Genomic DNA, 10,103 nt, shown 5'->3' with positions numbered 1-10,103 from the left:
GTTGGGGTTTGTTTCTGTTGATGTTAATAATCCCTGTAACTGAGCTGGAGTTTAATGTTCTGGATCTATAGCTGACTATGTTCTCAGGGTTGCAGTGTTCCTTTAAGAACCGCTGTCTTTGATCTTTCCTCAATTCAGGAACTCTCATCAGAAATTAGTTTACAACAAGATTCTGAACTTTTACTTCAATCCTAAATTGATCTTTGGTACAAACTCTACAATTCAGTGTCTGAGAGGCTCCACTGATTAACATTTCCAATTAGAAAGTGCTGATTAATCCTTGCTGACAATTCTTACTGACTTACACATCTCACATGGTAAAACCTCCCATTATCCAACAGAAACAAGGGGCTGGATTCTCCGCCGGCGGGATGCTCCATTTTGCCGGCAGACCGAGGGTTTCCCAACGAAGTGGGGCTGCCCCACAATGGGAAACCCCATTGACCGGCTGCTGGCGGGGTGTAACAGAAATCTGGTGGGGCGGAGAATCCAGCCCATGGAGAATGGGAATTGGTGGAGAATCAAGAGTTCCCAAATGTTACCCCTCCCGCCTGGTACAGAAATCACCTTGGCACCGGATTGGAGATAAATTCAATCCAAGTAATGGACTGTCCGAAAACACTGTCTAATCTTTTAAAATCTCCACAAATGTATCGACTATCCCTGTCCTTTGAAGAAAGCTTCCATAGCAACTGGTTGGCTGATTGATGCACGATCAATGACGACTAAAGCGAGGTTGTAATCCAACTGAAGGCTTTAATAAGCTAGATGTTTCCCCCAGCAGCTCAGGTACAGAAAGAAAGCTGCTGGGGTGGCACGGGCTTTTATACCCTGCCTTGCAGGGGGAGCTACCATACAGCTTGACCAATGCAAACATACATTATCTACCAATGGGGTTCCAGCATTACTAGGTACCGTAATACTTCTACACAGACTACCACACTGATAAACACAGGACAGGCTTTGTATGTTTGCCAAGGACATGTCTCTAGCACAGGCCCTGAAACAAGACATTTCTAACCCTGAAATGATTGGATCTCATGACCCGTACGTGAACCAACAGTCTATTAAAACAGGCTTGTGAGAGTAAAGAGATTTTGAAGTGATCCATACTGGCTTCAGCCCAACACCCACACTCTGGCTCACACCAGTTAACCATTCTCAGAGCGTAGGAGAGGATTCACTCAGTCATCCTGCCTGCTCAGGAGATTCGCCGCCATCAGATACGGAGACAAGTTCTCACTCTGCATCCTCCATCCGCTTGTCCTCCGGGACCGGTAAACCGTTCTCACCTGCCACGGGTTGAGTGTTTTCTGTCCATTTAGCTTCTGTATCATATTTAAAAGGTTGCTTCTCAATAAACTACTTTCAAATCCCTTCTGAGCTCAGACGCCCTTTTCGGGTAATCCCGGACTCCCAGAGCTAAATTTTACAAGTGGTGTTAGGAGTGGGATCACAATAGTCGAGTTCATAGGCTTGAGGAACTACAGTCTCGGTTAAATGTGAATGGAGAGGTTCCTAAATGAAGCCAGGAGTGTACAATGGCATTGACATATTACAGAGAACAATTGATAGACAATCTGACAGAAAACAGACAAACAGGGAATCCTGGTAATTGGCGAAGATGGTGATGGGGATTATGAGTCTTTCCTCAATAAGATTTCCAGAGGTCCAGAAAGGGCAAGTTACGTTGAAGAAGGTCCAGAATTTTATAGACTCCGGAACAGTTCATGCAGCTTGGACTGTAGCTAATGTAATTCCACTATTTAAAAAGGGAGCTAGAGAGAAAATGGAATTATAGACCAGTAAGCCTGATGTCGGTTGTGGGGAAACTTTAGCATCCATTATCAAAGATTTTATGGCTGAGCACTTAAAAAACAGTGGCAGGATCGGACAGAGACAGCATGGATTTATGAAGGGGAAACCATGCTTGTCAAATCTACTGGAATTCTTTGAGGAGGTAACCAGTAGAGTTGACGAAGGGGAGACACTGGATGTGCCATATTTGAGCTTTTGACGAAGTCCCGCATCAGAGGTTAATGTGTAAATTAAAGTGCATGGGATTAGGAGTAGTGTATTGAGATGCATAGAAAACTGGTTGGCAGACAGGAAACAAAGAGTAGGAATTTACGGGTCAAAGAACAAAGAAAAATACAGCACAGGAACTGGTCCTTTGGCCGTCCAAGCCTGCGCCAACCATGCTGTCCCATCTAACCTAAAACCTTATGGTCTTCCAGGGTCCTTAACCCTCTATTCCAGTCCTATTCATGTATTTGTCAAGGGGCCCTATAAACACTGACCAAAAAACTCTGTTGCTTTTACACCTTTCCAAAGTCTGCCTACATATCTGCTCCTCTATCTCCCGCTGGTCTTTTTCAAATTGGCAGGCAGTGACTAGTGGGGTACCGCAGGAATTGGTGCTAGGACCCCAGCTGTTCACAAAACATATTCATGATTTAGATAAGGGCACAAAATGTAATATCTCCAAATTTGCAGGTGACACCAAGTTGGGTGGGAGGGTGAGCTGTGAGGAGGATGCAGAGATCCTTCAGTGTCATTTGGACAAGTTAAGTGAAGGGACGAATTAATAGCAGGTACAGTATAATTTGGATAAATGCGAGGTTATCCACTTTGGTAGCAAAAACAAGAAGGCGAACTATTATCTGAATGGCCATAAATTATAAATTAGGAGTGGGGAATGTGAAACGAGACTTCAGTGTCCTCGTACACCAGTCACTGAAAATAAGCATGCAGGTACAGCAGGCGCAAAAGAAGGCAAATGGCATGCTGGCCTTCATTACGAGAAGATTAGAGTACAGGCAAATGCAATTGTTAGGTGAATTGGGCATTCAGAATTCTTCCACAGTATACCTAAACAAGCACAGTAAAGTGGCGATTAGAGGATTTTCACAGTAACTTCATTGCAGTCTTAATGCAAGCCTACCTGTTTTACTAATAAAGATTACATTTTTATACAAGGCCTTAGTGAGGCCACATCTGGAATATTGTGTGCAGTTTTGACTCCTTATCTGAGGAAGGATGTTCGTGCTCCAGAGGGAGTGCAGCAAAGGTTTACCAGACTGAATCCTGGGATCATAGAGGTACTTATCATAGAATTTACAGTGCAGAAGGAGGCTATTCAGCCCATCGAGTCTGCACCGGCCCTTGGAAGGAGCACCCTACCCAAGGCCACACCTTCACCCTATCCCCATAACCCAGTAACTCCACCCAACCTTTTTGAACAGTAAGGGCAATTTAGCATAGCCAATCTACCTAACCTGCACATCTTTGGACTGTGGGAGGAAACCGGAGCACCCAGAGGAAACCCACACAGACACGGGAAGAATGTGCAGACTCCACACAAAACGTGACCCATGCCAGGAATCGAACCTGGGACCCTGGAGCTGTGAAGCAACTGTGCTAACCACTATGCGACCCTGCTGCCCATTTTCTTCTTCCCAGAATTCATCACTGTGACGCTGACTGGGGCAGGGCACCGTTCCCAGACTGCTTCACGATGACACAAACTGCGGCTGGACGCCGTTCCCATACTGCTTCACTGTGATGCTGACCGGCAAGACGTCGTGCCCAGACTGCTTCACAGTGACGCTTACTGGGGCAGGATGCAGTTCCCAGACTGCTGGCGGGACTGACGAATGAGGAGAGATTGAATCAGGATTGTATTCCCTGGAGTTCAGAAGAATGAGGGGGGATCTCTTGGAAACCTATAAAATTCTAACAGGACGAGACACTGTAGATGCAGGAAGAATGTTCCCGTTCATGGGTGTGTCGAGAACCAAGGGTCGCAGTCTGAGGATACAGGGTAGACCATTTAGGACAGAAAAGGAGAAATTTCTTCACCCAGAGAGTGGTGAACCTGTGGTATTCGTTCCCACAGGAAGTGGTTGAGGAATAAACATTTGTTTTCAAGGAGCAGTTAGATTAGGGAAAAGGGGATCAAAAGATATGGGGGGAACGTGAAATTAGGCAATTGAATGGATCATCAGCTATTATCACAATGAATGGCAGAGCAGGCTCGAAGGGCCGAATTGCCTCCTCCTGTTGCTCCAATTTATATGATTCTATGTTTACGTCTCTATCCTTGCTGTAATTTAAAAAAAATGTTTGTATTGGGTTTTCACATCTTATATTTCACGATTCATAAGTTACATATTACAGAACAGTACAGAAACAGAAAATAAAAAAGACAAATAGTAATCAGTACATATTATTTACAGGCAATTGTCTTCCTCTCCATGAGTTCCCCCATGGTCACTACACTATTGTCCATTATTGTGGGAGTAAACCTGTGGTAGTTTCAGATGGGGGCCATGATGTACATTTTGGTGTGGCTGAAGTGCTGCCTCATTTGGTACTATGTCCAGAGTGTGGCTGCTGTCCGGTGGAGACTCCTCGAGTGTTTGGCTGGGGGAGATGGGAAATCTCCCGTGGCTCGGGCTTGGAGGGACATCCCTATGCAGGAACTCTACTCCATCTTCAACCACTGCTCCTGGTTCCTTCACCCATACCCTCACTCTTTCCGCAGTGGTAAAACTGTAGGTTCAGCAGGGCCAGGCCTCCCATGTTTCTTTTCCTCTTTCGGATCTTCTTTTGGGTCCTTAGGTCCCCACCCCCCACAAATACACACACAAACATCATGATTAATTTGTCAACTGTTGAAAAAACCTTGGGCATGTAGATCAAGAGGGTCTAAACATGAAGAAGAACATGGGCAGTGCGTTCATTTTGATCATTTGTTGTCTCCTTGCAAGGGAGAGTGGGATTGGGCCCTTTCTGCATTTTGATTTCCTCCACCAGACTTGTCAGGTTTCATTTCCTGATCCGTTTCCAGTCATGGTGTTGTACCCTCAATAACGACACTTAGAGAGTAAACGGTAAAGAAGGCTTTAATAAGCTAAGAACTAGCCTGGTGCCGAGACGGGTGCTTACTGGGTGCCGCCCAGAAGGCGGCCCCTTATATACAGCTCCCATGTGGGCGGACTCCCCCAGGGTTCCAAGCCCGGTCTCAAATGGGACATCACCTTACATGATGATAAGGGTACAGTAACCGTTCATCACACATGGACTATTTGGATCTCCCGGTAGTGGAATTTATTTGGGGCCAGCTTGGACGGCGGTCCTCCGCAGGTGTGTCCATCACCCAGTGGGTCCACAGGGAAGATCTCACTCTTACTCAGATTCAGCTTGTAACTCGAGAAGGCTCTGAACTGCTTGACGAGTTTCACTATCCCTTTCATGGTGTTCTGGGGATTCGAAATGTAGAGGAGCAAGTCATCCATGTAGAGTGAGACTCCATGCTCTCTGTCCACCCATTGGATACCTCTCCATCCCTTCGCCATTCTGAGGGCAATCGCCAATGGCTCGATTGCCAGAGTAAACAGCAGTGGGGATGATGGACATCCTTGTCTCATGCCTCTGTGCAGTCGAAAGTATTTATAGCTGGTGGTGTTTGTCCATATTCTCGCCATGGGAGCGTTGTACAGTAGTTTCACCCAGGATGTGAACCCTGGTCCAAATCCAAACCGTTCCAGTACCTCTATGAGGTACTTCCATTTGACTGGCGAAGGCATTTTTTGTGTCCAGGGTGATGATCACTTCTTGTGTTCTCTCCCCGGATAGGGTCAGTATCTCATTTAGCAGGCACCTGATGTTTGAAGTTAGCTGCCTGTCCTTGACAAAGCCTATCTGATCTTACCTGACTACTGGCATGGTAGCACAGTGGTTGGCACCGTTGCTTCACAGCTCCAGGGTCCCAGGTTTGATTCCCGGCTTGGGTCACTGTCTGTGCGGAGTCTGCACATTCTCCCCGTGTCTGCGTGGGCTCCTTCTAGGTGCTCCAGTTTCCTCCCACAGTCCAAAGATGTGTAGGTTAGGTGGATTGGCCATGCTAAATTGCCCTTAGTGTCCCCCCAAAAAAGGTTTGGTGAGGTTACTGGGTTGCGGGAATAGGGCGGGAGGTGTGGGCTTAAGTAGGGTGCTCTTTCCAAAGGCCGGTGCAGACCCGATGGGCCAAATAGCCTCCTTCTGCACTGTAAATTCTATGATACCTCTGGCAAGTAGCTGTCTAGCTACCTCGCCAGGGCCCTTGCCAGGATCTTTGTGTCTAGGTTGAGTAGTGAGTTTGGCTTGAAGGACCTGCACTCAGCCGGGTCTTTGTCCTTTTTGGGGATCAGTGATATTGAGGTTTGTTCCAGTGTTGTTGGCAGGGTGCCCTTAATAGTGAGTCTTTGAACATCTCCCACAGGTGCGGGGAGAGTGCTGGTGTGAATTCTTTGTAGAAGTCCACCTGGAATCTATATGGCCACGATGCCTTCCCTGCCTGCATGGAATTCATACTCTATGACTTCTCCCAGTTCTAATGCTGCTCCCAGGCCCGGTCTCTTTTCTTCCCCACAACCGGCATATCCAGTCCGCCAAGGAACTGCATCATCCCCGAGTTCCCCGCCGGTGGCCCAGCGGTGTACAGCTCCCGTAGAAGGTTGCAAAGGCTTTGTTGACCATTTCTTATGTGGTGACTAGCTTACCACTACCATCCCTAACCTGTGCTATTTCCCTTGTAGCTGCCTGCTTTCTCAGCTGGTGAGCCAGCAGGCGACTGGCTTTGTCTCCATGCCCATAAAAGGTCCCCGTGTCTGGCGGTGCCAGTGCACTGTGTTCCCAGTGGAGAGCAGGTCAAAGTCCATCTGTACCTTTTTTCTCTCCACCAGTAGTTCCACAGTCAGGGTGGAGGAGCACCGCCGAACCACCTCCAGTATGGAGTCATCCAGCTGTTACCGCTCCATCCTCTCCTTCCTATCTTTGTGTGTTGTGTACGCAATAATTTCTCCTCTTATCAGTGCCTCCCAGAACGTGGAGGGTGTGACCTCCCCATTCTGGTTGTTAGTAGAGTATCCATCTATGGCCTCTGATATCCGTTCGCAGAATGGTTTAACGGCCAGGAGGGACGTGTCCAGCCTCCATGGAAGATGTTGTGCCCTGTCCGTCTCTAACAAAGAACAAAGAAATGTACAGCACAGGAACAGGCCCTTCGGCCCTCCAAGCCGTGCCGACCATGCTGCCCGACTAAACTACAATCTTCTACACTTCCTGGGTCCGTATCCCTCTATTCCCATCCTATTCATGTATTTGTCAAGATGCCCCTTAAATGTCACTATCGTCCCTGCTTCCACCACCTCCTCCGGTAGCGAGTTCCAGGCACCCACTACCCTCTGCGTAAAAAACTTGCCTCGTACATCTACTCTAAACCTTGCCCCTCTCACCTTAAACCTATGCCCCCTAGTAATTGACCCCTCTACCCTGGGGAAAAGCCTCTGACTATCCACTCTGTCTATGCCCCTCATAATATTGTAGACCTCTATCAGGTCTCCCCTCAACCTCCTTCGTTCCAGTGAGAACAAACCGAGTTTATTCAACCGCTCCTCATAGCTAATGCCCTCCATACCAGGCAACATTCAGGTAAATCTCTTCTGCACCCTCTCTAAAGCCTCCACATCCTTCTGGTAGTGTGGCGACCAGAATTGAACACTATACTCCAAGTGTGGCCTAACTAAGGTTCTATACAGCTGCAACATGACTTGCCAATTCTTATACTCAATGCCCCGGCCAATGAAGGCAAGCATGCCGTATGCCTTCTTGACTACCTTCTCCACCTGTGTTGCCCCTTTCAATGACCTGTGGACCTGTACTCCTAGAACTCTTTGACTTTCAATACTCTTGAGGGTTCTACCATTCACTGTATATTCCCTACCTGCATTAGACCTTCCAAAATGCATTACCTCACATTTGTCCGGATTAAACTCCATCTGCCATCTCTCCGCCCAAGTCTCCAAACAATCTAAATCCTGCTGTATCCTCTGACAGTCCTCATCGCTATCCGCAATTCCACCAACCTTTGTGTCGTCTGCAAACTTACTAATCAGACCAGTTACATTTTCCTCCAAATCATTTATATATACTACAAAGAGCAAAGGTCCCAGCACTGATCCCTGTGGAACACCACTGGTCACAGCCCTCCAATTAGAAAAGCATCCTTCCATTGCTACTCTCTGCCTTCTATGACCTAGCCAGTTCTGTATCCACCTTGCCAGCTCCCCCCTAAAACAGAATCGACTTTACGTTCAAGCAGCCGATGACGTCTCATAGTGTTTTCCAGACGGTGTCTGCATGCGAAGATACGGTGAGAATTTTTTTAACTGTTGCAATGAAGGAGAAATGACAGCCAAAGAGCACAGGGAGCATCTGGACTCGAACCAGAGACCTCTTGATCTGCAGTCAAATGCTCTACCACTAAGCTGTACCCCCACAAGCTGTTTCTGAGCTTCTAGCCTCACATTCACATCGTTTGGAGCGTGTTCGGTAATTAGGATTATGGAGTACTCCGCTCCTACTACCCCTGGAATCACCACTTTCCCCACTGCAAAGAAATCAATCCTTGTATATACCCTGTGTACCTGGCAGAAGAAGAACTCCTTCTGCCCTGGGTATGTGAACCTCCATGGATCCACTGCCGCCATCTGTTCCATGAAAACATTCAATTCCTTTGCCATGTTTGATTTTTTTTTCCCCCAACTTGGGGTTTGATCTATCTATCCGTGGGTCCTCTATGCAGTGACTCATCCCCCATGATGAGTCAATATGTTTCTGTGTCTTCTCCCCGTGTCTGTGTGGGTTTCACCCCACAACCCAAAGATGTGCAGGATAGGTGAATTGGCCATGCTAAATTGCCCCTTAATTGGAAAAAATATAATTGGATACTCTAAATTTATTTTTTTTAAAAGAAGAAAAAAATATGTGCCTATGTCAGCATTTCCGCCATAATTTTCTTCAGGAATTCTGTGTCATCCCAGTTGGGAGCATACACGTTTACAGGGACCACTGGTTCCCCTTCCTGGACACCACAACCATGATACATTGTCCCCCTTGGTCCATAACCGTCCACGTCACTTTAAACACAGTCCTTTTATTGAACAGTATGGCCACCCCACCCCGAGCCCTCATCCTGTAGCACAAATGGTAAGTCTCTCCCACCCAGCCCTTTCTTACCCAGAGTAATTCATTCTCCCTCAGGTGGGTCTCCTGGAGGAAGACTTTTCAGATGGGTGAAGCTCTGGGTCTTGTCACCGGGCTGTTAAGCCCCCTGATGTTCCAGGTGACTATCCAGATGGGGGTTTCCGTGCCACCACTCCCCCCTCTCCTGCACGGTCAATCATACTTAACTTGTGGATGCGCCCCTGCACTCTGGGATTTCCCTTTGTTTGGGGGCCATCCAATATGGTCATGGTCACCATACTCCCCAGATGGCTGTGCCCCTGCGCTCTGGGATTTCCCTTTGTCCAGGTGTCAACCAGGATAGCCACCATCATTCTGTATGCCATGTGAATGCACTCCTGAACTCCAGGTTTCCCTTTGGTGCGGGCCCTCCAAAATGGTTGTTTTAGGTTCCCTTGATTTTGTCATAGCCAATCTTCTTCCCCTCCACCCCCTACCCCTCGACTATACCCCTGGGCCTGTCTGCCCACCCCTTCCCCCTCCCTATTCTCTTCTATGCTTCCCCCGCCAGCTGTCCTGCCTCTGATTTGCCCGCTACTTCACCCCCTCCCCCCATCATGAGTTTTCCTACCCCCAGCTGCCAAGCACTCTGTCACCATCAGGAGTTGTGCCACGGCCCTCCTATCATTCATACTTGCCTGTGCCAGCTCACCAGCTACTGGGGTGCTCCCCCCGCTCCCGGATTTACACCTTCCCTCGACTATTGAAGATCTCTTCCCGCTTCTCCCTCGTCATCCCCTTCTGCGACCTACTGCTCTCCCCCCCTCCTTTCACCCATCGTCAGATCGAACACTGGGCAGATAAGTTCTGAGAAAATAGTCTCTCTTTTTTTTAACCGTTGAGACAAGAAGTCTGATTCACTGCTGATATTGTTGCCTTCCCAGATGCGCTAGTGCACAAATCCGTCTGCTTCTGCTAGTGCAGTGAAGTAGTATTCCCTATCCTGAAAAGGCACCCAGAGCTTGGTGGGGTACAGCAGTCCGAACCGTACATTGTTCTTGTAAAGGGCCACCTTGGCTGTGTTGAATTCTGCT

At 47.9% G+C, this 10,103-nt stretch overlaps 1 non-coding gene across 1 annotated transcript; it reads right to left on the bottom strand.

The window, feature by feature from the left end:
• Positions 1 to 8,250: 8,250 nt before the first annotated feature.
• trnac-gca (transfer RNA cysteine (anticodon GCA)) lies at positions 8,251 to 8,322 on the bottom strand. Its single transcript has one exon. It is a non-coding gene; the product is annotated as a tRNA-Cys (tRNA).
• Positions 8,323 to 10,103: the final 1,781 nt, after the last annotated feature.

This window comes from Scyliorhinus torazame, chromosome 5, assembly GCF_047496885.1.
Source record: "Scyliorhinus torazame isolate Kashiwa2021f chromosome 5, sScyTor2.1, whole genome shotgun sequence".
NCBI classification, from domain to species: Eukaryota; Metazoa; Chordata; class Chondrichthyes; order Carcharhiniformes; family Scyliorhinidae; genus Scyliorhinus; species Scyliorhinus torazame.
Note: the sequence above shows the minus strand (reverse complement) of the source record. Positions and strands in the feature narration are given on the sequence as shown.